The sequence below is a fragment of the Mauremys reevesii genome, linkage group 16, assembly GCF_016161935.1.
Source record: "Mauremys reevesii isolate NIE-2019 linkage group 16, ASM1616193v1, whole genome shotgun sequence".
NCBI lineage: Eukaryota > Metazoa > Chordata > Testudines > Geoemydidae > Mauremys > Mauremys reevesii.
The window spans coordinates 31,022,102-31,049,571 of record NC_052638.1 but is presented as its reverse complement, the minus strand read 5'-3'; the positions used below and the strand labels follow the sequence as shown (position 1 = coordinate 31,049,571).

Genomic DNA, 27,470 nt, shown 5'->3' with positions numbered 1-27,470 from the left:
ATGAACAGTCACTGACTTGTTTTTGCTGGTGGATGCTCCTCTCTGCCCCTCCCCCACCCATGTGCAAGAGGTAGGCAGGGCCTTGGTGGGAAGAGGCCAAGTTGGGGCGGGCCCTCAGGGCGGAGCACAGGCAGAGTGGGGGGCAGGGCCATGGTCCAGAAAGCAGATTCCACAAAAGATTAATCTGTCACTGTGGGTGCTGAGCACCCCTTACTTTTTTCAATGGATGCTTGGGCCCCGGAGCACCCATGGAGTTGGTGCCTATGAAACTATGCCTCCACTGCTGTTCTGGCCCCTGGCAACCCTCGCCCAGTGGAGTCCACACCACCGTGAATTCTTCCTAGCCCAGAATCTCTCTTGAAGGCAGACTCCCACTGTGGATATTCTCTGTAACGTGCCTGGGGCTGGATGGGGGACAGAGGATCTAGGAATTCTAATTCCTGAACTTGGCCCCACCCAGTCGTCTCCAAGCCCTGCTCAGTCCCAACACCATCTACCATACAGATTCTCTCAAGCCTGAGAGGAGCCTCCATAGAGTCAGAAGTACCAGAGAAGTGGCTGAGCAACCCTACCAAATGAGATTCAGAGAAGGTCCCCACCACACCAAGTCACAGTCCCTCACCACCTTTTGGCCAAGTTGAATTATGTCAATATGTGTTCACTGGTGTTGATCTGTACCCTCCCGCCATAAAGAGGTGCTCCCTGTCCTTTGCTCTGGGTGCTTCTCAACACATTTTGAGATGGCAGTTATAAAAACAGAGTGCACTTGATGATAAATTTATAATGACATAGCAGCTGAAAGTCTCTTCAAAAGCATTACAGCAGAGCCCTCCTGACCACTCCTAGCCAGGGAAAACAAATGACCTCTGTTCTATGCTCTGAAGGTTGATAAAGCAAACAATCAGGATGATTTTGGACTGAGGTGGATGAGCAAGAGAGTCCCTCACAGAGGACACATTGCCTGCTGCCCAGTCATATATATGTGGAGTAGCAGCTTACATCGATCATCACTGTGGTAGTCCAGCACATAGAAAGGGAAAGTATCTTTGGTGGGTAGGTCTTATTAAACTAGCACCTCCAATTCTGCCCTTCAGTTCTCCTATATGATGAGCCTGATACCTCATTGCCTTGTATCCAGTGCAGTAATTTTTGCAATGGCAAAATAGACAAATCCAATCTAGAAATAAGGCCAAAAAATTTAACAGTGATTTTAATTAACCATTGAAACAAGTTACCGGGGGATGTGTTGGGTCCTCCATCACTGGAAGTCTTTAAATCAAGATTGGATATTTTTTTCCTCCAAACTATACTCTAGCTTGACTGGAAGTTATAGCTTGATGCTGGAAATACTGGGTGAAAGTATTTGGCTTGTGTTATGCACAAGGTCAAACTAGATGATCATGATGGTCCCTTCTGGCCTTAAAAATGATGAACATATGAAAGTGACTGCACATTGGATGAGAAACACTACCATTCTCATTCAGTAGCATTTTACAGCCACTTTGCACCTTGAGGAGTCATTCACACCTGTGCAAGGTAGTAGAAAATTAGGTTAGCTGTGTATAAATGAGACAGAAAGTGGGTATAGATGGAAAACTTGTGTGATTTATACCATTTTTGCCTTCAGTGGCTATGCAAATTCAGGTTATGGGCAGACCCTTAACAGACCTTCTGTTGAAACAGTAGGCTAAATACTGATCTTAATTTCACATTCTGGGTAAGCATTATATATTACATCATGCCCGAGATCGGTGCATATTTAACGTTACTATGTGAATTTTGTTGGAGAAGAGTTAACAAAACGGGAAGAAGTTTGCAAAATGAAAAAAAAATCTGAAGGGATATAGAAGATTAATATTTTCAGTTAACTATTTAATTTACTTTGATCTGCACCAATACATTTTGTTTTGGAATAATCCAACATTGCCTGATGAATTCTTGTCTTCTACTTCCTTAGTAAACAGACATTTGTAGATGTTTGTTCTCATGAAGCAAGGTAATGTTTTCACAGAGCATTTTTGGGCAGCACTGTAATCTGATTTATGTGTACAAGCAAAGTCAGAAGAAAGTCATATATTTTAGTATTCACTAGTACTTTCTTAACTTGAGCAATACTTGCTGTCCTGTTTCTTTGATGTACTGGATGCTTGCTATTGCTAGCAATATAAATCCTTGCTTCAATCTTATTTACATAGACAGAAGTTATGTAGTGAAAAGGTCCCTTCAAGGTTTGAATGGTTTGTTAATAACATGTACTGTACTAAATAGCATCTGGTATCAATCTTGTCCAACAGTCATGCCTGTAGTAATTTAAAGCTTTCATTCTTTGAATTCAAAATCTAATTTTTAATGCACTTTTTGTCAGCTGTCTTCACAGCTTTTAAATGAGATTCTGTCATCTTGACATACTCCCAGATAAATTGAAATTTAACTAGAAAAAATGGATGCGAACCCCCCTCAGTTTTGAATATATCTGTCTGTGTACATATACAATTGAGATGATCAGTTTTCTGTGTACAAATGAATACAGTGATCAATGAACTTTTATTTGTTGATTGGCAATTTGTTTTATTTTACCAGTGTGATTTGGACATAGAATCATAGAAATGTAGGGCTAGAAGAGATTTTGAGAGGTTATCTAGTCCAACCCTTTGTGCAGAGGTAGGCTGAGGTGTTTTGTCTAAGCTGTTCTTAAAAACCTCCAATGACAGAGATTCCACAACCTCTTTTGGAAGCCTGTTCCCGAGCTAAACTATTCTGATAGTTAGAATGTTTTATTTCTCATATCCAACCTAAATCTCCCTTGCTGCAGATTAAGCCCATTACTTCTTCTCCATGTCCACAGAAGTTAGGACAACTGATCACCATCCTCTCTATAACAGCCTTTAACACATTTGAAGACTGTCATCAGGGTGCCCCCTCAGTCTTCTTTTTTCAAGACTAAATGTGCCCAGTTCTTTTGGCCTTTCCTCATAGGTTAAGTTTTTTAACCGTTTATTACTTTTGTTGATCCCCTCTGGACTGTTGCCAATTTGTCCACATCTTAAGCTGTGGCATCCAAAACTGGATACAATACTCCAGCTGAGGCCTCACCAGTGCCGACTAGCATGGGCAATCAACGCTGTTACAAACAACACTCCTGTTAATACACCCCAGAATGATATTACCCCTTTTCTCAACTGCATCACATTGTTGGCTCATCTTCAATCTGCAATCCACTATGAATCCCAGATCCTTTTCAGCAGTACTAAGTCTAAACATGACTTATTAGGTATCATTCAAACACAGATAAACAACAAAATGAGCTCTAACCTGAAATCTCAGAATCTGGAAAATGTGCATAATTATTTTTAAAAGGCCTAAGTTAATTTAATGAGTAAGAACTTCACCTACCAACCAGCACAATGAATCTCTGAATGCTACATTCCTTTTGCTCTGTCACCTAGCTGTGATATTCATGTGCTGAAAGCAAAGCTGGGCTGGGAATGGAATACCTAGCATTTTGGGGTGCCTATGCGCAAAATGTGTTTCAAACCAAAGTCCTCCTTCCCCTTAGTCCTTTTCCTCCTGGCTGTAGATTCAGACCTCAATCTCCATTTTTAGATATATTTAATGTTTAGGGCATCCCACTGCTTGGCACCGGTAATGCAGTTTGGGGAACCCAGGAAAGGGGGAGTAAATTGGTCTCACTCCTTGGTCCTGTGCAATGCAGATGAGCATTGAAAATAGAACCCTTAGTTACAGTTGAACTTCTGTGAGAATGTCATTGGTAGCACTTATGCTGAATATGTCGCCACCAAGCCACATGCAAAACTGTAGCATAGCTATTTAAGGCAAGTATGTTTTGTTTTTCTAACTACATTCTCATACAAGGAAATAAGAGGGAGTAAGAATGCCCTTAAACTCCTCTAAAAGCTACCTGGATCTTGGGTCCAGGTGCACCTGAGTAAGTGGACATTGAGAATCTCATATTTCCCCATGGAGCAGCTGGACAGCGAGTGAGCAGGAAGGGAGGATGGACAGACTTTTAGCTCCACCCCACATCCCACAAGCCTGTGAGAATGTGCTGACCTCCTCATTGCTCCTATATTTTCTGTGGGGGTAGGAGCTCTCTGGTGGCCAAGAAGCCAGACGCCCCTTCCTCCCCTGACTTCATTCTATATTGGTGAACTGAAGAGGCCAACTGCCACCAGCCTCTTGGCTCTTTCTCACTCACTCCACTGCTGGGGTGTCCTTGGTGCTACTGAAGAACACACAAAAGCCTGTTGATTATTTAAAGCGATAAAGAAGAGAGGGTTTCATTAGTGGGACATAGGCCTAACTTACCTCTTATTACCATCTCCCACTGTCAATAAACAACATATAAAGTGGTGTCTTCCTTTCTCACCATTGTGACCATGCTCCATCTCCTTTAATGCCTCCTGTGGCTTCCTGTCTGTTACTCTATCAAGCTCCTTACCCTCCCCTACAAGACCCTATATAAGAAACCTTTCTTGAGTCTGCACTTCATTGCAACCTATCCCAGTTCTCCCATAACGCCTTCTATGCTTGGAACATTGTCCTTTTCTTCAATAACCCTCTCACTTCTCTTTCAGACCCTCTCCTTCAAACCCACCTCTCCAAACAGTCCCTTTTCTTCCCTTTCCCACATCAATTAACCCTTTCTTCATCAACTCCTGAAATGTTGTGTATATGTTACCTCATTAACACTTCACACATATTTTGGGGGGACGTGAAGTGAACAATCATTCTGACAACAGTTGAGCTCTCTGTGATGCCATTGGGAGTGAAAGACCCTGGGAGGTCCCATGCTGGTGCTAAGGTCAGCAGGGCTAAAAGACTCAACTAACACAGTCACAACCTTGCCAGTCTAACTGTCACATAGTTGAATGGCTAATGTAAATAGATAGCTGCCTAGAGTCTCTGTATCTAGAATAAATGTTGATAGTATTTTTTTATTATACTAATGTGGCATTTTTTTACCCATGAGCACAGATGGTTTAAAGTGACTTGCCCAAGGTCACAGAGCCAGTCTGTGGCAGAACCAGGAATAGAACCCAGGTGTCCTGAGTCTCTTTAGAATACACTCATTGGATGGTGGAGAAGATATAAATAGGATAATCATGCCTTTTGTTCCTATGATCTTTGTTGACTCTGACTTTTCCCCCATTTAATATTAAGGTGTTTCTTGTCTAGATCTATAAGAACTGGATAGAAAGGAGGGGAAAAACAAAAAACAAAAAACCCCAACAACCTGCTAAGTAAACTTGAAAGCCTGAGCAAATACAATTAAAGCTGACAAAAAAATTTAAGAGTAAGATAAAAATGAGGACAGTGAGAAATAGCAATAAAAAACCTAGATATTTTTATAAATTGTTCCAGTAAAAGCCAGAGGGGCCTAACACCTGTCACAACTGATGTATGGGAGGACATATATCAAGGAATGGCATGTACTTTTTGCTTGTGATTACTTTCTGTATTCCCTTGTTCATCCAGAAAAGGCTGTCTTAAAAAAAACAAAAACAAAAACAAAACCTCTATATATTTATTCCTAGAGGGCATACATAATCCCTTACGTTTTCATTTTGAGATGACATACATAGCCCTTGAGGATAGATTCAATTAAATTCTTTGAATATTTCCATTTCATTTCTGTGTTTCTCACCTCATTGCTTTGTCCTGTTCAATTTCACTCTACACTTTATATATTCTTCCAAAATTTGCTCTGATTAATTTGACTTTCTTTATTTTCCCCTTTCTGTATCTTACTTCAGTCTTCATTATATACCTACAAAATGTCATTGGCGTCATCTTCCTGGCCAAATTCTCAAGGACCCTCCCTGCATGGATCTCCCCTCATCCATGACATTTTGTCAGACCCATGGAGGTCTTTCGGTAGTACAGAGGATTCACATGTTGGCTCTGAGCCAGCAAAGCACCCAGGCATGTGCTTAACTTTAAATGAATTCCCTCATAGTTAAACCATTTTTTATTTCTGTTATAATCTCATGTAATGCAGAGATACTTTCTATATAGGAATTTATGTTCTTATTTTACAGCATATGTTTCATGTATTCAGTGGCTTGCTATTTGAAACTAAAAATCCAAATTTAGATCTGTTGCTCACTTGTGTTTGGTCACATAAGTCACATGGTATTCCTGTTCCTTGATTGGATGAATGTCATTATAATCAGATTTTTTTTTGTACAAATACCAACAGAAAGGAAGCTTGAAATACATTTCAAGAAATTGTTTGAAATGGGAAGGGTAAAATTTATCTTGTTCACATTTTTACCACAAAAGGGTCACAAAACTGGCTGACACAAATACATATAAAGCATGCATAATATTAATTGAATGTTCTTTTGCAGATTTCTTTTTCCAGATCAGTGTGTACTGGTTTAGGAGGAAACAGACTGAAAGCTGCCAGCCTTTCTATATTTACATTTTATCTGAATGGGGGAAAGAGGATGAATTAATATTCAAGCACAGCTAATGTATTTACGTGCTTGAGTTTTTTACAATGGTGCTGGAACAGTTTTTGGAGTGGGGGTGCTGAGCTTGCACCCCCTCTTATCCCTGTCCATGCCTCTCACTGCCCCCTAGAGCTGGGGCCGGGAGTAGGGCCATGGCTCCAGGAGGGTGGGATGTGAACAGGGGTAAGGCAGCACAGACTGGGACCACAGGTAGGGGCAGGTGTGGAGCCCTGGGTGTGGGGCCAGTGACTGACAGTGGAGCCCCCGTGTGTGGGGCTGGCGGCTGGGATCCTGGGGCTGGCAGTGGAGGCCCTGGTCGTGGGGCCAGCAACTGACAGTGGAGCCCCCAGGCATGGAGCCAGCAACCAACAGTGGAACCCCCCGGGTGTGGGTCTGGTGGTCAAGCAGGACCCTGGGGCTGGAAGCTGAGCCCGCAGGCATGGGGCCAGGGAAATGACGACAGAGCCCCAGGGCATGAGACCAGTGGCTGGGCAGGACCCTAGGGCTGGCAGTGGAGCCTCTGGGGCCAGCATCTGAGTGGGACCCCTGGCCAGCAGCAGAGGTCTAGGCACAGGGCCAGCGGCCGAGTGGGACCCGGTGCCAGCAGCCGAGCCCCCAGGCATGGAGCCAGCAGCCGAGTGAGACCCAGGGCTGGTGGCCGAGTGGGACCTGAGACTGAGTGGCATCCAGGGCTGGCAGTTGAGCAGGACCTGGGTCCAGTGGCCAAGCCCCCGGGCAGCAGTGGACCAGTGGCCATGACCCTGGGTGGCAGGGATTGCGGGGTGCAAAACCTGGGGGTGCTGCAGCATCCGCTGCACCCCTCCTTCCCACGCCTATGGTGTTTTATGTTTGAGGTTCCCTCATTGAGCATATTTGAGTCCTCTGCCTAAATTCTGTTGTTCAGAAAGTATTTAATGATGAAGATTAATTTGTCCTAGTCTGAAAAGATATTCTTCTGATATTTCAGGTAATGTACATGACAATTCCAAGCATCATTAAGATCTCCAGATTCTAACCATTTACTTCACTTCCTATGGGGTCAACTTTACCATTATGAATGGGCAAAAGTTCACTTATGCATATTAAAACAAATACTCACACTTGTCTGACTTTAGATCACTAGCTGTTTTTTTTAAACCAATGGAGATTAATACTTAATCATCTTTAGTTGGGAAATGGTGATTTAAGTCTCATTTGTCTCAAAGCACAAAAACATTATCAGATGTAAAGTCCATTAGGTTTTCCTTCAACAATATATTCCACTGGGAAGGCTCATAGCACAAAACATTATTTCAGCAGTTTTACCATTGTAAGGCTTTCATTTTAATTGCCACAATACAGCATTTAGAGAGCTTAAATTTATCATGCTTAGAGCTGAGGAACTGTGTGTTCTTCACACCTAGACATTTACATTTATAAACTTCACATTCCTATTGTCTCTTGTGCAATAAGTAAATATACTTACTGGTTTCACTCTTTAGTTAATTTTCACTTGCTTGCTGGAAGATAGCACAAAGTCTTCATAGAGAATTTAAGCAATGGCAATTATCGCCATTTTTGATTACTATGAAGTTGTACCAGAAGATTTTTATTTTCTTTCTCTCTCTCTCTTTCTGTTTAAGAATGAAGTGAAAGCCCCAAGGAACTTGCATATAATAAAGATGATTGTATTGTTCTAAAGACGTACTCAAAATTTTGTAATAGCTAAGTGTGTACCTTCTCAAGACACAGAATTTCAATCACTTTTATACCTCCTTTATAAAGAGATTTTCCTTGCATCTAAAATAACCTAAAAGTGTCTCTAAGATCAAAATGACTTACTTTTTCCTTCTCTTTCATAACTATTTTAATGTTGTGTTCTTGTTATTAATACTATATTACTGTAGTTTACAGGAACTCAGGTTCTTAAGCTCCTTAGATGACAGCTGTGTATTTGGTATACACAGGCATAGACACATGCTTTACTGTTATACGTACCTTTATTAAGATTTCTTTTTTCTACTTAGATTGTGTAAAATACATAAATTAAAATAAATAATAAAAAAATCACAACACAATAATATTTTAAATGTTTCTTAAATAAATCAGTAATGTTAGTGCTTACTAATCAGTAATGTGATTGGGCTCAATACAGGGGTAAGTGGATGAAATTTTCTGACCTGTATTATACAGGAAGACAGACTAGATGCTCTAATGGCCTCTTCTGTCCTTGCAAATTATGATTCTATCTATGTGTTTGTCTCCACTTAACGGAGGATTGATGTGCGGTGATCGATCCACCCGGTATCAATTTTTGTGGGTCTAGTGAAGACCTGCTAAATCAACAGATGATCACTCTCCTGTCAACTCCAATTTCTCCCATTGACCCAGCATGGTGTAGAAAGCGCAATAAGTTGACTGAAGGTATGTTGACTCCAGCTACATTATTCATGTAGCTGGGTGTTGTGTAACTTAGTTCAAATTAGCCCCGTAGTGTAGACCTGCCCTGTGTATGTCTTCATAACAAAGAAGACAGAAAGGGTTATTGTTAAAGCTGTCCCTTCCTCAGTGGGTTTAGCTTACAAGGGGTTCATGCCATTTCCCCCTCCCAGATTTACTTCACGTGAGGTCTGAACCCCTTGAGTTTGGGGATCAGGTGAGTAAAAACCCAAAGTGTAATGATGCAAAGCCTCTGAATTTTGCTCAGTTTCAAGTCAAAATCATACCCCCCTCCTGCCAATTCCTTGTGTTATTTCTGCTTCAAACCATGGCCTGGATCATCTCCATCTAGGAAAACTCCATGAGATCTCCTTGCAATGTCATCCTGAATACTATGTCCTGGAGTAGGATTTGACCCTGCTATGGAATATGCCACAGAACTTTCTCTCCCATCTGGGGAATGGATCTCTGGGGATCTGCATGAAGCTAAGGTTATTAGCATAGCAGTTCTCTTCACTGTACCGTGCTACGTGGGATTTTCCACAGATTCAGCTGCCTCTGGGGAGGAGAGCGCTGAAAATAATATAATGCAGCCCAATATTTCATTATCTTTGGTATGGAATATCTTTTGAGATGGAATAGTCCACCCTACTTCTCACCCACCCACTCATGCCCCAGACTTACTAGATCTCTGGCCCCTCTCTGAACATAGTCTGAAACTTAATTCCAATTCTGCATGGTATGGAAAGCCACCCAAAGAGCTGCTAAAAATATAACTTGGGTTACACACACACCTTCTGCAGAATGTTTTATTGTTACTTACACAGCATGTGTCATGCAAAAATTATATATTAGTTTATTGCAAGAGGTATTTCTAAGTATAAATGGCCTTTTTAAACATGTAGCATCGTCTTCCTTTCATTGCCTGCCACGCTAATAGGGAAGCAGCAGATGCTCAGGCAAGATTCAATTCACCTTAATTCATTCAAGCTTAATTAGCAGCTGGGATGCATCTGGCAAATAAACAGGAAGATAGTGACAGTCTGAGTTAGAGGGAGAAAGTAAAAGGCTTTTGTTCATTAACCACATGTTCTTGGTTGTGTAGTACTACATGCTCAAGGCAGCAGCATTTCTATGTTCCTTTTTTGCAAGAGGTAGGAGCAGAGCTCTTAACAATTTCAGGCCCCTGTCCTCCAAACACTTATGTAGCGCAGTGATTTATGCATGTGAGTAGTCCCACGGTGGGATACTGATGGGTGTAAAGTTTGTAGGATCAGGATAAAGGTGCAAAGATGAGGTGGCAAAGTTTGCAGATGATACTAAACTGCTCAAGATAGTTAAGACCAAAGCAGACTGTGAAGAACTTCAAAAAGATTTCGCGAAACTAAGTGATTGGGCAACAAAATGGCAAATGAAATGTAATGTGGATAAATGTAAAGTAATGCACATTGGAAAAATAACACCAACTATATATACAGGATGTTAGGAATCATTAAAAAAGAGATAGAGAATAAGATGGAGAATATCTTATTGCCCTTATATAAATCCATGATACGCCCACATCTTGAATACTGTGTACGGATGTGGTCTCCTCATCTCAAAAAAGATATGCTGGCATTAGAAAAGGTTCAGAGAAGGGCAACTAAAATGATTAGGGGTTTGGAATGGGTCCCATATGAGGAGAGATTAAAGAGGCTAGGACTTTTCATCTTGGAAAAGAGAAGACTAAGGGGGGATATGATAGAGGTATATAAAATCATGAGTGGTGAGGAGAAAGTGAATAAGGAAAAGTTACTTACTTCTTCCCATAATATAAGTACTAGGGTCCACCAAATGAAATTAATGGGCAGCAGGTTTAAAACAAAGAAAAGGAAGTTCTTCACACAGCACACAATCAACCCGTGGAACTCCTTGCCTAAGGAGGTTGTGAAGGCTAGGACTATAACAGAGTTTAAAAGAGAACTGCATAAATTCATGGAGGTTAAGTTCAGGATGGGTAAGGAATGGTGTTCCTAGCCTCTGTTTGTCAGAGGATGGAGATGGATGGCAGGAGAGAGATCACTTGATCATTTCCTGTTAGGTTCACTCCCTCTAGGGCACCTGGCATTGGCCACTGTCGCTAGACAGGATACTGGGCTGGATGGACCTTTGGTCTGACCCAGTATGGCCATTTGTGACCTACATTTGTGACACAGTCTTTCCATATAGTGGAGACTGGTTTATGCAAGAGGTGGGCATGAAAGACAGATTCCTTGAGGTGTGCTTAGAAACGATTTGTAACATGATATAAGGATCACACAGTGTCTTGCACAAAGCAACGTAAGCAAAGTCTACCCAAAGGAGCTCTTCACTGCCATTAAATATGTGACTGACTAGCAAGATGAGGACTAAAACTATAAGGAATGTGTAACGTAACTGCAGCGCTTTTACTTTCAGTGTTCATGGAAATATGAGTTCAAGGTAATATGAGTTCAAGGTATGTTCATTGGTGATTAATATGTAGATAGATGTAAGAGGACTCTTTAAATGATTGTTTGCTTTTTCTTCTTTTTTTAACACATAGGTTTCCTTATCTTCCCTTTCAAGAGTCAGTATTTCTGTTAGTAATTAACCATGAGGAAGCAGCAGGTTTGCATAGGATGGAGGTAATGTGTGTCAAACTGTGTTATACACTTGAGGGGTTTTGGTAGGAGACATAGAGGTAGGATTTAGTTTTGGGGTTTAGCTGTGGTTTTAATTGCCACAAATGTAGCTAAATTTCACAGGGAGTATAAGAAGATTTCTTCATTCCCCTAATTCATGTAAAACACACCATTTTCTTATTTTCTATCACAATTATAATCTCAGACTTTGAATTAATTAAAGATTCCTACAGGAGATAAAGCTAGGTGGGTGTTAAAACCCACCAATATGCAGGGTGTCTGAGATAAATAACACCCTGAGAAAATGGTGCTATCTCCTTGAGAGAAAGTCACTGAATTTTAAAGAACAATTTGGAAAACAGTGACCAGAATACAGTGATGACTTCTGCACAGAGCAGTGCAAGGTGGCAGGTGGTTCATTATTTAGAAAAGCTGTATATCTTGAGGTTTGAAGATAGCAATAATGCAGCTGTTAGCCTCTCTGTTTTTTGTTGTTCTTTATCTTCTTGGTCTGAAAACTACTCCAGGATTAGTTTAGGCGCAGAAGGTTGATGTAAGAACTCATCACACATCTAACTTATACCATCTGTATGTACAACAACAGAGGCAGTTACACAAACATGTACAGCTATTTTGGAAATGAGCTCCCGTAAAGATGATTTTTTTTCTGGCCTTTTGATGTCCTGGGTAGCTGCCCTGCCCAGAGAAGAGAGCCAAGATACATGGTGGTGTTTCTAGATATACCAGCTAATCAAATGCATTCAAGGGCTTTGTTGGGCTCTCTTTTCTGTCCAGGACAAACAGCAATAGCCATCTGGGTTTAAATTTAGAGGAAGTTAAATTAAACTCTGTGTGTGTGTGTGTCTCTCTCTCTCTCTCTCTCTCTCTCAAAATTGATGTTTGGGTTTGAGCAAATAATTAAAGATAGGCTTGAAGGAGGCAAGATCTGACCCTGAAGATCAAACCAAAGACTGAGGATGAAGAGTGGAATTTCAACTGCTCATCAGTATTTATGATAATTTGAAATAGTGCTTCGGTTATTATGCCAATAGGGGATAGGTCAGAGAAGTGCAAGGGGTTAGTGTTCTCCCTAAGAGTACAGAGGTGAAGGGATTTGAAGAAGTTCTGAATTGTGGATACTTCTGTGCCTAATGAACAAAGCCCAGGCACGCCCTATGGCTGCAATTGTGCAGCTCCTTGGGAGCTCAGAATGCAGAGGCTGAGCAAGATGAGTGTAGAGTGATGATAGATTATACTAGAGATCGTCCCAAACTGGGACCCTTATCTTTAAACCTCTCCCCAACCCAAACATTGGGAGTATGGATAAAATAAAACCTGAATCTAAAGCAACCCTTTTTGTTTTGTCAAACAAAAGCTGACTGATTTGCCAACAGGGAATAAAACCCAAGCCATTTAGTTTACTTCTTGTGGTCTGGTGTTTTAAATAAAATGGACCCTAGATCTAAGCCACATTTAGCTTGGGTTTGCAAAACAAAGCTGAGAAACAAATTGACTATCATACCAATGCAGTCTTCCAATCCTTCCTAGCTCAGCCTCCTTTCCCACCCATGCAATGATCAGGTATAATCTGAACTTAAATGAATATGCTTGGGTATTTATTATTAGGTATATTTTACTTTTTTATAAAAATGTTCAGACAGTTTAAACTTGTGTATATATATATATATATAATATATATATAATTTCTTTTAGGATGACTCATTCATTTACACCTTAGTCCAGCAAAGTGCTTAAGTAGATGCTTGACTTTAGTATGTGAATGGTCCCATGGGCTTCAGTGGGACTAATGTATTCAAACTCTGTGTGTACTTACATGCTCTGAGGGATCCAGGCCATAGAACTTAATTCTGTTCCCCTGGAAGTCAATGGTAAAATACTCACTGTCTTCACTGGTGAGGATCAGGCCCACAATGAATTTGAAGCGACAGATCTGTCCTGCAAGCACAGCAGTGCTGATTAGTTAATTATTTATAATAGCACATTCTGGGCTATGAGAATGAGTATAGCATAAAAACCTTATGAAAAGCTGTTGCAAATGGATCCTGTATTTTTTTTTTAATAAGGTACCCAAAGATACTGCATTTCAGAACTATTTTAGAAGTAAATCTCAGTATTAAGGCTGTTTCCATAACTTTGTAATGTTAAGCCTCTTTAGCTCAACAATGGGAACATTTAATTTCACAGTTTGACAGAGATGTGTATTAGTGAATGTCATAGAATGGCTGTCATGCCTGTAATTCATTCTCCTCATAAAACTTATACAACAAAGCCCGTATGGCTCGTGAGAAGACATGAGCAGGGGGAAAAAAAAGGCTAACGAATGATGTGGCATATTGCTCTTTTTAAAAATTGTTTGAATTGTCCATAGCAGAACTCAAAACTTTCAAATTTATTCACTCTCTGAAATTGTTCATCCCCTTTCCCCCCCACACATAAAGTGACACCATTCATAAAGAAACAGCTTGTTGTGAGGATCTGAAACTAGAAATGTGTGTTGGATGCATTAGTTGCGGACCTGATTCTCATCTCACACTAGACAAAATTGGAAGTAATTCAGGTACAAGGAGATCTCAGGTAGGTGGTATTGCTTCTGTTCTCTTTGACTTGTATGTGATACACCGGTTAGGGCATTAGCTTAATGGGTTGTCTGCAGGGTGGGGCAATGTGTATTATGGGGGTGTAATTTCTAAACTGTATTAACATGTTATGCATGAATTGGTCTGTGTAGACCCTGCTTGTGTGTACTAAATGTTCCTCAGAGTGCTTTCATGTAGTACAGTACTACGTTAAAGAACACTAAGGAACATTTTGGATATGTCAGCAGGATGTAGACAGCCCAATTCATGCACAACACATTCATGCACTTTGAAAATTACAAGTGTGCATCACTCCTCCCACCCTCACTCCATGTAGACAAGCCCAAAGACTCAGGAGACCTGCGTTCTGTGCCAAAATCTGCCATTGTTGTACTGAATGGTTGAAACAAGGCACTTCTGTCTTCCTTCTCACCCTTTCGTCCATTTGGTATTTTATGTGACAATCTGCCTTGTCTATTTGGATTGTAAGGACTTTGTGGTTTGCACAGTGGTTGCTACTGCACTATCAGTAACTAATAAGAAGCAACCCATCACACAATGCAAATACAAAGTACGATATGTGTGGCTGTTGATGCCAGATTATACTATGTTTCTTACTATGTGTAGTATCCTTATTATGCAAACAGTTTCAGTGAGGTCAATGGGACCGCTAGCGTAACACAGTACCACTCAGTGTAGGTAAGGGAATCACAATCTGGCTCGACATTACATAAATCACATGGGATACATTCTGTTTCTTGTTGGATGACTTATGAAATTAACCAATACTATGCAGTACATTTTACAATTAAATATACAAACCCAATTTTGATTTTTTTTAGCAACTATTTGAGCTTAAAATTTACATTTTGGTAGTGCTTCCATTAAGAAAAGCTTATGCATACAAATATTCATAGAAAGTGAGTAAGATAGAGTTGCACGTATGGTTGTTCCCAAAATGACCAGTGAATATTCATATGATTTTTGCACTATTTGTTCACTTCTTAGCATGAGTAATTGCACTGATTATAGACATCATATAGAAATCAAAATGACAAAATGTACTTTCTCATAGACAAAATATCCCTTGTAAGGCCTGGGCTACACTAGTGATGGGGTTCGAACTAAGATACGCAACATCAGCTAAGCTATTTGCGTAGCTGAAGTTGAAGTATCTTAGTTCGACTTACCTGTCCGTCCTCACAGCGGCGAGTCAACTGCAGCGGCGTCCCCGTTGACTTCACTTACTCCTCCTGCCAAGGTGGAGTATGAGCGTCGATTAACAGATCGATTTATCGTGTCCAGACGAGACATGATAAATTGATCCCCAATACATCGAACGGGTAGTATAGATGTACCCTAAAAATCAGGAAGAGTCAATATTCTTAAAACCCTACATGAAGAGAGAGAATGCACATGTATAACAATAAGATCTCACATTTAAAATCTGAAGAAATACAGTAGCTGCTGACAAGTCCAGGAAAGATGGCACACACCACTTGATGGCTTTCAGCACATGCCTTCCTCAAAGTGCAATGTGAAGTCTTGCTTCATTGTCGCTCAATTTTGAAAAGTCACAAAGAATCCAGAAGTTTAAACACTCTAAAAACATGCTCTGATATTAAGACCCCATGCTAGGAAGCATCCATTTGGTAATTTACTTGACAATCTGCCAGTCTTTGACACTTTTTTTCATAGATATTTCAATGAGCAAGGAAGACTCAGACATCTGAGTACTCTTAGTGCTTTTTTGAACCTTCTGTGACAGCTTCACAGCCAAATTAAATTCGAACATATTTTACAGATTGAGATGATCTGCTTGCATACATATTCCAAATTGTTCCAGGGCAGACTCTGAGAGACTCTGCAGAAGCTGAAATCCTGTTTTGTTTTGTTTTTTTTAAACAAACATTCTAGATTACACTGAGTTTTTATATTAAAGACTTTATCTAAATTATAATTATTGTTATACTCACATAAGCATACGAGAAACTTTATGCAGAAATGAAAAGACAAAGCTCCTACTCTAAGTGCTTAATAGACAGTGTGTAGTTAAAAGCATAAGGGATGGGACGCAAGTGAAATGAGACATCTCAGTAGTGGAATTAGACCTGTCTTTCCAATAGGATTTTTTTGTTTAATTTTGATGGTTTATTTTGTCAGTATATCTTTGAAAGGATCACTAAAAACGCTTTCAGGAGGGGTGCGAAGGAGAAGAGGATGGCACATGGCTGAGCGGTCAGGGCAAGTGCTCCAGCTAGAGGGGTTGCATGGGATTGAGCAGGTATTAGGCATGAATACAGTTAGTTTTTTCCCTTAGGCAAAATGAAGAGAGCAAGGGTGGAATGACGACAGAAGAGCAGAGGAGGCAGCAAGAGAGAAATTGTGCAGGGCCTTGTAGGTAAGCATCAAGCGCTTACATATGATTGGAAAGACTATGAGGGAAACCTGGGTCTCCCCCTTCCTCAGTTACTGCTGGTACCACTTGTCCTGTGGGTTGGGAGATGCAATCAGTTCCTCCTTTCTTCAGCTGCTCCAGGTGTTGCTGCTCCAAGAAGGGGGAAGGGACTTCTGAGTTCCCTGCCACTTTTCATCTCTATCCCTCCTTTCCTTTCCATCGTGACTCATCACCCATACCCCTTTTGGGGAACTCGCCTCATTTTCAGAATTTGGTGCCCTCTTCTGAAGGAAAGGTAATATAGTAATGTGACTAACTGGTTAAATCTATACTGCAGTTAGGGTGTGTGACTGCAGCACATGTAGACATACCTGAGCTATCTTTGATTCCGCTAGTTCGAGTTGCAATAGCAGTGAAGCTACAGCCGCATGGACTTCAGCACTGACTATACAGGCCTGCCCAGGAAGCTGAAAATGCATTTGAGCGGCTAGCCCATGCTGAAGTCTGTGCTGCTTCAGCTTCACTGCTATTGTTATTCAAGCTAGCTAGAGCAAAACTGGCTTGAGTATGTCTACAGATGCCGCAATCTCATCTTGGGTTACAGTGTAGGCATACGCATAGTTTCCCACTCCGTACGTAGCTTTTTTTTTTCTTCTTGGAATAGGCACCTTCCTGTCAAAATGGGATAGTGTCACAGCTAGTGAACAGCAAACATCAAAAAAGGGATGAGATTTGTTTTAGGTGAAGCTTCTCCAAACCTTAATTGAACCCCTGATCTTCCTTGCAAGTTTCCTGGTGTTTCCTGTTTTCAGTTCCACTGGAATTCGGAGTGTATGAGCATGGAAAAAAACCTACAAAAACAATGTGTGTGTGTGTATATATATATATAAATTTATTTATTTATTTATTTTTGAACCTTAACAAATTTGGGTTTTGTTTGAATTTTTGGTGAATGTTCAGGTCAGTTGTTTTTATCAGTACTGATTCAGCCATCCCTATCGTAGCATCCGCCAAGGAGAGTGATTGGATGTTGTTCTGTTTCAGATTTGGTGTAAAGGTGGGGTTATGTTGAATAATTGCATCCAACATGTCTAAGCTTTCTACTCTGCATTCAAACTTCTGCTGAGGTTGAAGAAATACCAAATTGTGGAGTTTCAGTAAATCACAAATTTCACTTACTGGTTAAATTATACGAATCCCAAAGATGTGAAAATAAATACTACATTTGGGGTCTGATTCTGTAAATTCCTTGCTCACTAAAAAAAACTTCTGAAGTTAGTGGGATGGGTCTTCATCTGCTGTAAATTCTCAATAAAGCTATGCAGATTTACACCAGATAAGGATCTAATGGGGTTTGAGTGCACAAACAGTGAGGATTGGACACTTAATCAGATTACCCCACAGTGAAAAGTCATGAAAAGGGAGGAGACATAATATTATCAAAGAAAGACACTGCTCAAAGGAGAGAAAACTAAAATTTGCGAATCTTGTCAATTTGCCAGGAAGAAGTCTGAGACTACAGGCAGCATAACGGATCCTTTCTACAGCCCTGGATTAGAAAATGAAAGTGGATTTAAAAACTTTCTTTTTGGAGGAGATGCTCAAGCAACTATAAAATGAGCCAATCACAGAAATTTAAAAGAATTAAACCAATTATTACAGTGAAATGACACTGCTACTTAGAGACTGAGTTGAATATCATGGAGGTTAAAGAAAGAGCAATAAAGAACAGATAGAAGGAGGTTAGTTCTAAAGGGCAGAGGCAGTGGCTTTTTTTTACCACCAATAAAAAGTTAAAGGGAAAGACTTTCACAAGTTTGGAATTATAATTCAAGGTGATGGGAAACAGTAGATGTTATCAGGATGCTGTGAAAAAGCAGCAAAGATAACTACTTTCTTCCTATACATATAGAAGCTGAAAGAATCTGGATTCCTATTCAAAACACAAAAATAACACTAATCTTAAGAGTCTATTAACTTCTGAAGGCAAGCATTAATTAATGCATTGTGGTGTACAAGCAGAGCATACGTTAAGAAGTATGGTTACATATATTGTAGATGTGTGTCCATTTGTGTCTGTGTGAACAATGTCTGAGAATAGAATTAGTTTTGAAGTGTAGGAATAAAATGCATGTTGATTTTTATATAAATTAAGCCTCTTTCTTGCTGTTTGCATTTCTTTTTCTGTTTCATTTAGTTTCTGAAGAATGAAGCATTACTGCTATGATAAACATCTCTGCATTATGCTATTAAGATTATTAAATGATAAAAAAAGAGAGAGATGATTTGTCCCTACTGAGGTGTTTTGTTTTTTGTTTGGGTTTGTTTCATAGTATGGAGCTTCAAATGCCAAAGCTGAACGAACCAGTCAATCTAATTGCCAATGCCACTATTGAAGTAAGAAAGACATTTAGATGGGATTTGTCCGAATGCCATGTGCGGTAGAGGGCAAATTGAGTTTAATCCACCATGGTGATTCTGGTAGGAAATAAAAACAACCTGAGTCCACAAGACCACTGTACTTCAGAAGCAGGCAGAATGGAGGGAAATTAAATCTAAACACATTAGTTTGGGAAATTAATTGCCTTTAAATGGCATGCTCATAAAAGGGATGATATGCAGCTAGAGCCTGATCAAGGTCCATTCGGGTCAGTGTGAGCCTTTTCATTGACTTCTGTGGGCTTTGGATTAGGCCCCTAGTAAAGGTTGGCATGGCATAGCTAGAGTGGTCTACGGTAATGATTATTTGCTTTGCTAGGAATAAGTGGAGTTTTTCAGAGCTCTGCTAAACCTCACTGTTTTCCTTCTTATACTGTCCTCCCTCAAAGGCACAACCCATCTAGCAAAGAGACCTGGTTAAACTAGTGTCCATCCTCAATACATCTTGAGTCAAGTCATTCTTGTCTAATTCACATGAGTAGCCCCACTGCCTTCAGAGTTTCTTTAAGGTTTATATATCTCAACTGCCTCAGCCATACAAAAGCTAGGCTCAGATATTATCAGCAAGACCAAACTCACAATTATATGTGCTCCAGTGTAGTATAGCCCTCACACATATGCGTCAGTCCATTCTTATGCAGGACAGCACATAAGCATTATGTACCATTTAGAATATGCATTTCCTGTTTCTATGATTTTAGGAATATTCCCTGGTAATTACAATTTAGGCAATTGCATCTAAAGGTCTAAGGGCAGGGCTTGATGTCAGGAGCCCTGAATCCCAGTCTTACCTCTCTAATTCAGTCAGTGCATAGCGTTGGGTGAATGGCTTAATTGGACAGTCTCATCTGCAAATAAGATAATTGGTTTTTTTAAAATCCCATTTTTATAGAAGCTTTATTCATGGAGTTGTTGCTTCACAGAGCCCTTCTCTGGAGGCAGCTGAATGAGTCTGAGAATCACAACAACAAACATGCTTGGACACAGCCCTTCCCTTCCTGCTGCCTCCATGCTCCCCCCTTTAAGTTATCCTGGCAGGGACCATGCTCTCAACTCCTCTCTATGCTTCCTCTGCTCCCTGGATTCCTCTAGAGCTCCATGGAGTAAAAACTTCTATTCTCTCTGCATTCTGCTTCTATGCTGGGGAGTCCATGGAGCAGTTATAGACAGGCTGGGGGGCTGGAGGATCCCTGATGATCACTGCTTGCACAAATCTGATTGGTTCCTGACTCATGTTGAAGGAGCTGCCATGGGGCAGGGAATGCCTGTCATCCTGCTGCTGCTCCCAGCTGCAGCTGGTCCCTGCCTCTGTTTGTAATTACTTCACCTCTGCATTGGATATTGCATCACGCTTACCCATCTCAGAGGGGCGTTGCTTAAGTAAAAGTCAGACTTCTACATTTAGTTCCTGACTCAGCTCACAAAGTTTTGTAGGATTTGTATCTGATGACTTCATCTTGCCCTCTTTGGTCACAGCAAAGTCAGGATATCAGTTTACTTTAGGTCCTGAAAGGGAGGTCGAATGCAATGGAAGCTATTCCCAGGCAGGAATTTCTTCATGGTGGCAAAAGCCACTCAATGTTCTGTACCACATTGTCTTCTCAGTGACACCACTGTGAACCCAGAGGAACTCTGTTTGGCTTGATTCACTCTATAGATCTGATTCTTTCTATTGGGAAGGGCACCAGCTGTCTACCTGGAGCAGTTCACAAAGTATGCCCAGAAGGCCGGGGGCAGGGCAGAGTATAGCCAGAAATGCAATATTAATACCATAGCCTGCCATCCATCCAAGCAAATCCTCCTTTCAGTGAACTAAAACAACTGTAACCGAGATTGGGATCTGACTCCTGTCTCCAACATGGGCCTGATTCTCCAGAACCAAGCACCTTGTGTCATCACTCATGGCTCTGCAACATGAGCTTAAAATGCTTCCAAATCAGAACAGCAACATTTAATACCTGGAGACTCAAGCTCAACATCTTCAGACTGATGCATCAAAGAAGTCCTATTCTATTATAAGTTTTTCAGAAGAAAGACTATATCTTCCTCCACATTTGTACAGCACCTAGGAAAAGGGGGACCAATCCTGAATGGGAGCCTTGGGTGCTACAACAAAATACAAAATAAGTAGCAATGTATATATTCATATATTCATATATTCATGCAGCTGTACCAGTCCTCTTCTCTGCTTCTTTCCATATGGAAGACATTGTGTTTTTTACAGCACATCATATTGAAACACTCTTTTTTCTTTTTAGCATTTGCTCCTGAAATTGGATATATTCATTCAATGAATATTTCATGACTTTCTTTTTAATTTGCACAGAATCTTTAATTGTGTTGTTTGCAACGTTCATTTTCAATTAAGTTTCAGGAACATGTATTTCCATATTGTTCTTATTTTGGGCACAAACATTGTCATTATTATAAAAATATTTAGATTCCTCTGAAGCTGAATTTCTGCCCATGATTTGTTGACTAGCTGTCCCCAGTGCATTGTGCTTAGTAGTTTGCTGAGAAACTAGACTCCAGCTGACTTAAGGATTGAGTCTACAAAGTGCTGAGCACCTAAACTACCATTGACTCAATAGGATTCAAGCTCACTCAGCATCTTGTAGGAGAGTCTCAGGATTTGGCCTTTATCTGTTTTGAATCCATGTCAAAATAAGTGCAGTAACATTTCAATTCAAGCTCTTGTGTATATAAATGTATCAGAAGTGTCAGTATTAAGTAGCCCTAATTAAGGAGCCAGATATAATTAAAATGCTTTATCCCTGGACCATATAAACAAGAGAAACAACAAAAGAAACAGATGAGTTTGTGCATAAATAATTATTAATTATTTTTACACTGATTCCTATTTCACTATCTAATGCTTGTAATGATCTAATAGCAGTATAAATTATCCATTTTTCTTATATTATTTCTGAACCTCCCCCTCCACTTGCCTCCTATTCCTGCAAATAAGATCTTGATTATATTTTCAAAGAGCCACAGCAGAGGGAGCCGGACTGAATGGCCACACACATAGCTTTTCAGCATAATGCCAGAAGGAAGTACAGTTTGTGACACACCTTGTTTTCACTAAGGAAAAAAAAGGTGTTTCCTCACAATGTGTTACCTAACATGAAGTAAACTGGTAGTGAAGACAAGACAATTGCAGTTTTATCAGGGTAAAGTAAACCCTAAGCTCTCCCCACCCCATTTACCTTAGTCAGCTAATGTGAAAACTATAGACTACCTTGGTTTCACCAGCATTTTACCTCATGTTAGTTACCACTTTAGCTGACACATGGTGAGAACACCATTTTTCCTCTTGTGGATGCACACATCAACGGTGGCCTGTTTTGTAGCAGCAGGTGAAGTAGCGCCTACAGAGTGATGGGAATGAAAACTGTTTTCATATTTCACAAGCCCTTGGTCACTAGACATTTGGGAAAAAGTGAGATACAAAGAATAAGAATCTTCTCACACATTCATATCTGAAATTTCAGTGATTTAGTTTCAAGGTAGGTACCTAGGACCTACAGTTTTAAAAGTGACTAGTGGTGTTTCTTGTTTTAATTTTGGGTGCTGAACTTGAGGCATTTCAAAGGGGTCTTATTTTCAGAAACTGCTGGGAACCAGCCCTCTTAAAATCAGACTTCTTTAACTAGTCTCTAGTTAGGGAACCAAAAAATTAAAGCACCCAAAGCCATCAGTTACCCTTGAAAATTTAGAACCCAACTCTAAAAATCACTTTCTTCATGGCAGACAATGGTTCATCGTAGTAAAGGCGATAAAAAGGGTACACAGAAATCTGCTACCATTGCACGCATTCCTGGCTCTGCAGGTAGGTTCAATCCCCTTGTGCCTAAGCCCTAATGAATCACAAGCAAGGTACTGAAGAATTTACTACTGTACAAACTTGTGGAAGTAGCTATTGTTCTTTGAAGCCTACCAACCAGCTGAGATTTCAACAAAGGTCAAGCATAGAAGAATATCATCCGATTCAGGATGTAAGTATAAGGTGAAATTGAACCTTTCATATAACACTTTTAATCAATCGAGTGTAACATTGTTGGGACAGTAGGTCAACAAGACTGGCTGTTGGTAAGGGTTCTAGAGTTTCTTCAGCAAAACTGGTGTGTCAGCTCAATACGTGATTTTATTTTGATATGTTGCACATATTCAGGTGCCCCAATTTATGGTGTTGGGAATGAAAGAGAGAGCTCAGTAGTGTGCAGTGAATACTGAAATGCTATTACTGATGATTTAGAATGCAAAATGCTGTTTAGTTATGATGCAAAGCAATGAATTTGACACTGTTGTCAGTGAGATACTATTTCTAGAGATGAGCCTCAACCAAGCTCTGAATAGAACTCCTGAACTCTGGGAAAATTTTTGGCTCTGGAACTGAGGTTTCTGGCTCCAATCCATCTTTGACCATTTCACAGTCTAACAGAGCTCACTGTTTCCTTTTCTCAGTTTTATTCTCATCATGGTGCAGATGCTGCTAGTTCTCTCTTCTCTACCCCCATTCTCACTCCTATATACCTTGCAGTCTGGGCTGGCTATATGATGCAGGGACTAGCTCTTAAAGGATGCCTCTTCAAGGATGCATACCTGAAGCAGCCAGTAAGTTGCCCTGCTCTGCTCTGCTCTCCAGAGGAAACTGGCTAGCAGTCATTATACTGGAACACAAGACCAGCTTTACAGATGTATTTTTTTAAAGGATTGGTTGCATAGGAAAGGTCTCCCTCTCCCCTCTGATAAAAATGTTGAGGTGGGAGGGTGAACCTAGAGTAACCCACAGAAGATTGTCCCGACAGGAAGCAATATGAGGCTGGGAGGGGCCTGAGACCTATAATTACAACTCTTTCTTCCTGACCGAACTACCCGGGGTGTTAGAAAAAATTCTTAATGTGTAAACTGACCGGTGGTAAGTTTCCAACATTTTACTGAAGCACTGCCTCAAATAGTGTCTCTCTTTTGGGAATGTATATGATATTCTTTAGATGCACTATCTTTTTTGTTCTCCTAGCTAGTGTGGGGCAGTGGGACTCATGAGAATGAGGGATGGGGAATCAGTTCCTCAGGTTAATTCCTTGTACGACCAACTCTTCAGAAGCCAGGTTGGGGCTGAGCAGCTAGGGATGGCAGGAAGGGATGTATGGCATAGTGGTTATGGGATTCCCCTCCAGGACAGCAATAGCTTGACCCCATCTCCTGTTTTCATCCTCACGTGCTGCTGGAGCGGCTAACGACTGGTGGAAGATGCTGCTACATTCACATTTTAACAGCGAGAGCACTCAGCAAGGTCTGTCTTTTTTTAACAAGCAGGTCTAGCCTTAGTACTTTGGGGCAGATTGCAAAACAGTTTTGTGCGGTCTCCCCCTGTTGCTGTGCACAAAGCTGGCTTACCGACTGTGGGGAGAGTTAGTGAGGTGATACTTTGGGATAGACTCTAAACTTAGATGACTCAGTCTATACAACAAGGCATGTGTAAGCATATGTTGAGCCCCATATTCCATCGTCCTGCTGCAGAAACAGAGCCCAGCTGCTAAAGACTTAATTAGAAAAAGGGAAGAGAGCGGAGATCCTTGTTTACAGGCTGCTTGAGTCCACCCGCATAAGCTCCTCAGCAATCCTGATATTTGGGCAACTCACTGGTTTATGTGCATTTGTCCTTTCTCATTTTTGCCATACTAGTTTGATATGCTCCTATCTCCATTCCCAAACATCTATCTTTGCCTCAGACATAGGTCTCTGGAACTCAGTTTGCTAGCTTCCTCCATATTTTAGGCTCAATGCCTCCCAACCATTACATGCTCATTATACTTCAAACATTAGCTGCCTCCTTGAGTAAACATTGGGTAGTCAAACTATAAGTATTTTATGAGTCTTTTAACAATGGCCTCACAAATCAGTCCCTCCAGTCCCTTAATTCATCCAGAAGGAACCATTAGAGAATCTTGCCTGATTTCCTCTGTAACACGGACCACAGAATTTTACCCAGTTAGCCCTGTGTTGAGCCCAGTAACATGTTTGACTAAAGCATATCTTTGCTGTTGTCTGAATTCCCTTCTGTGTATCATCATTATCACTGAAATAGAAGAGATTAAGTGACCAGGCATGCTTAACAAACTTTTCTATAAGAAAAAGGACCTTTGAACCTATCTGACCCTAATCTTTTTATAGCCTGACTTCTTGCCTGTCACAATTTCAAATTTGTAAGCTGTTGCTGGTCAAGTGGTTTCTATTAATACATCACATACTGATCAACCAGGGTGACAAAAGAAAATCAAGGAGAATAATGTCAGAAAACAGTAGTGTTGTTCTGATCACAGCTGGAGAGTTCCTTTTCTATCTTGTCAGGGTTACATAGACCAGACACGGGTTACAGAAAACTCACTACAGTGACAGTTGTTACTTTTGGGATTAGATCGATATTTGTCTGTTTCTGGGAATTAGTAGAACAACTGTCTGGAGTAATATATATATCAGAGGTGAACTTGATATCAGAGCAGAATGCACATGAATTTAATTCTGCCTTTCAAAACCCCATTTACTTTTCTAATACTTAAAGTCTTGAAGCCTCACACACCACTCACAAGAAATCCTGCAGGTAAAAAGAAAACAAAAGGATACACTTTAGAGGATTAGACATGATATTAGAATGTGAAGTCTTATGTAAAACAGGAAATCAAATTTTTCTGGGAGATGGTTTGCAAAGAAATTTTGAACGTGGCAGGGCATTTAAGTTATCTGTCACTCCTTGAAGATCAACAGAGAAAACCTAATAATGCTTTCATGGTTAAGAATGATTGTCTTTTGTAAAGCAGCTATGTTTGTGGCATTATAGAGGGGGAGAAAAATGTCAGGTTTGTCATCTTCAGGAGCTTCTTCATAGAGAGAAACTTGCTTAACTTCAAAGGACCAAGCCTGGATAAAGTATTTTTTTTTCTTTCTCGCTAAATCCTTCTTAACTGTACTCTTCTAAAAACTAATTCTAAATACGCAAATATTGTGCATTGTTCCTAGTTAAAATTGAGTGAAAATATTCGGTTCACCATGTTTATAGTGTTCACCATGGAGTGGTGTCTAAGGTACACTAATATCTAAGACTGCTGCAGTATGGTGAATTGTAATTGCTTGCAAATCTTGATGTTTGGATAACAACCATTGTCCCTAGGCTAGGGCACTGGCCTGGGACTCAGGAGATCTGGGTTCAATTTCTGGCTCTGCTACTGGTTTTCTTGGTGACCTTGGGCAAGTCACTTCTACTTCCAGTTTCCCCATCTGAGATGAAAAATGACATATAAGAGCTAGTGGTTGTTTTATTTTGTTATTATTTTATTTACTTAGACCAAACCATTTTCTCCAATCTCTGCTATAAACTTTTCTTTAAAATGATTTAACCATGGCATATAGCCTTTATATAATATATATTACACACACATTATTACATTTAAAAAATACAGTCGTCATGAACATCAAAGCCTTTATTTTTCTCTCTAATTGTACATTACTATAGAATACACTGACGCTGCTAAAATATAACCTACATTATATAGACGCCAAACATTTTTTAAAAGTTTGTCTAGAATTAGGGTCAAATGCCAACTTATTGGTGATAGGCTCTAGATTAGAGTCTGGGAAGAAGGTTTTGCTCTTTGTTGCGGGAGACCAGGGTTAGGGAGACTAAGAGGTACAACTGACCCAAAGAGAAAACTGTTTCAGTATCCTAGAATGCCACTTTGTGCCCACAAACTTCATCAGTTTATAATAATTGTGAACCTGAAGTAGCCCATTCATGACCACTATAATCGGTCTTCTCTGCACTGTTTATATAGTTACATAGTGCACCTGTAAGCCAAATGGCAATGAACAGTCACAGCTTTCACAAATGCATGCACACAATAGCAGTCAAAGATGTATTTCTTATTCATCTGGCTTAGGTCTAGCAGAAGCCCTGACCCAGTTTATTTAGCTCTTGATGGTTAAGGAGTGTTTGTTTCTTAGCACCATCCCTGCTGCTCAGTAGTGTTGCAGCAGTGATGGCTGCACCAAAGAGACTAACAGATGATCGCTCAAAGATGGGGTGCCACGTGGAGAAAATGGGGATAAGAGTCTAAAAGCAACACAGAGGAATCCTTCAAAATAAAAGTGAGTTCTAAGGCTAAGATAAGGAAGACCGTTCTAAGGATATAGACACATCTATCACCACTAGTACACTCACCTCTTTCTTTGGGGATGATCATTACCACTCTCCTACCTTCCATCTTCACAGGATCCACATCAGACATTAAACTTTTTAATTTATGTTTGGGGGAATTTATAGAGCAAATTCAGTCCCTGTAACATTGGCAAATATCTTGGCTGGCCACCAAGGCCCTTGAGGGAAGAGAGCTCCCCAAGGCTACAGAGAAGCTCCACTGAAGCTGCTTCTATCTAATGGTTGGAATAGCCCAATTAATCCTAGCGCACCACAGCCCAGGGGATAATGACTGAAGGATCC

At 40.4% G+C, this 27,470-nt stretch overlaps 1 long non-coding RNA gene across 7 annotated transcripts in view; it reads left to right on the top strand.

Moving 5' to 3' along the window:
• Positions 1-27,470, top strand: part of LOC120384234 — a 109,783-nt gene that overhangs the window by 66,643 nt on the left and 15,670 nt on the right. For 6 of the 7 annotated variants that reach the window (XR_005588696.1, XR_005588692.1, XR_005588693.1 and 3 more), the window contains one exon: positions 18,034-18,656. The exons of the other annotated variant lie outside the window; for it this stretch is intronic. This is a non-coding gene — a long non-coding RNA (uncharacterized LOC120384234). Of the gene's footprint in view, positions 1-18,033; positions 18,657-27,470 lie in introns of those variants that run through there. 7 annotated transcript variants of the gene reach the window in all.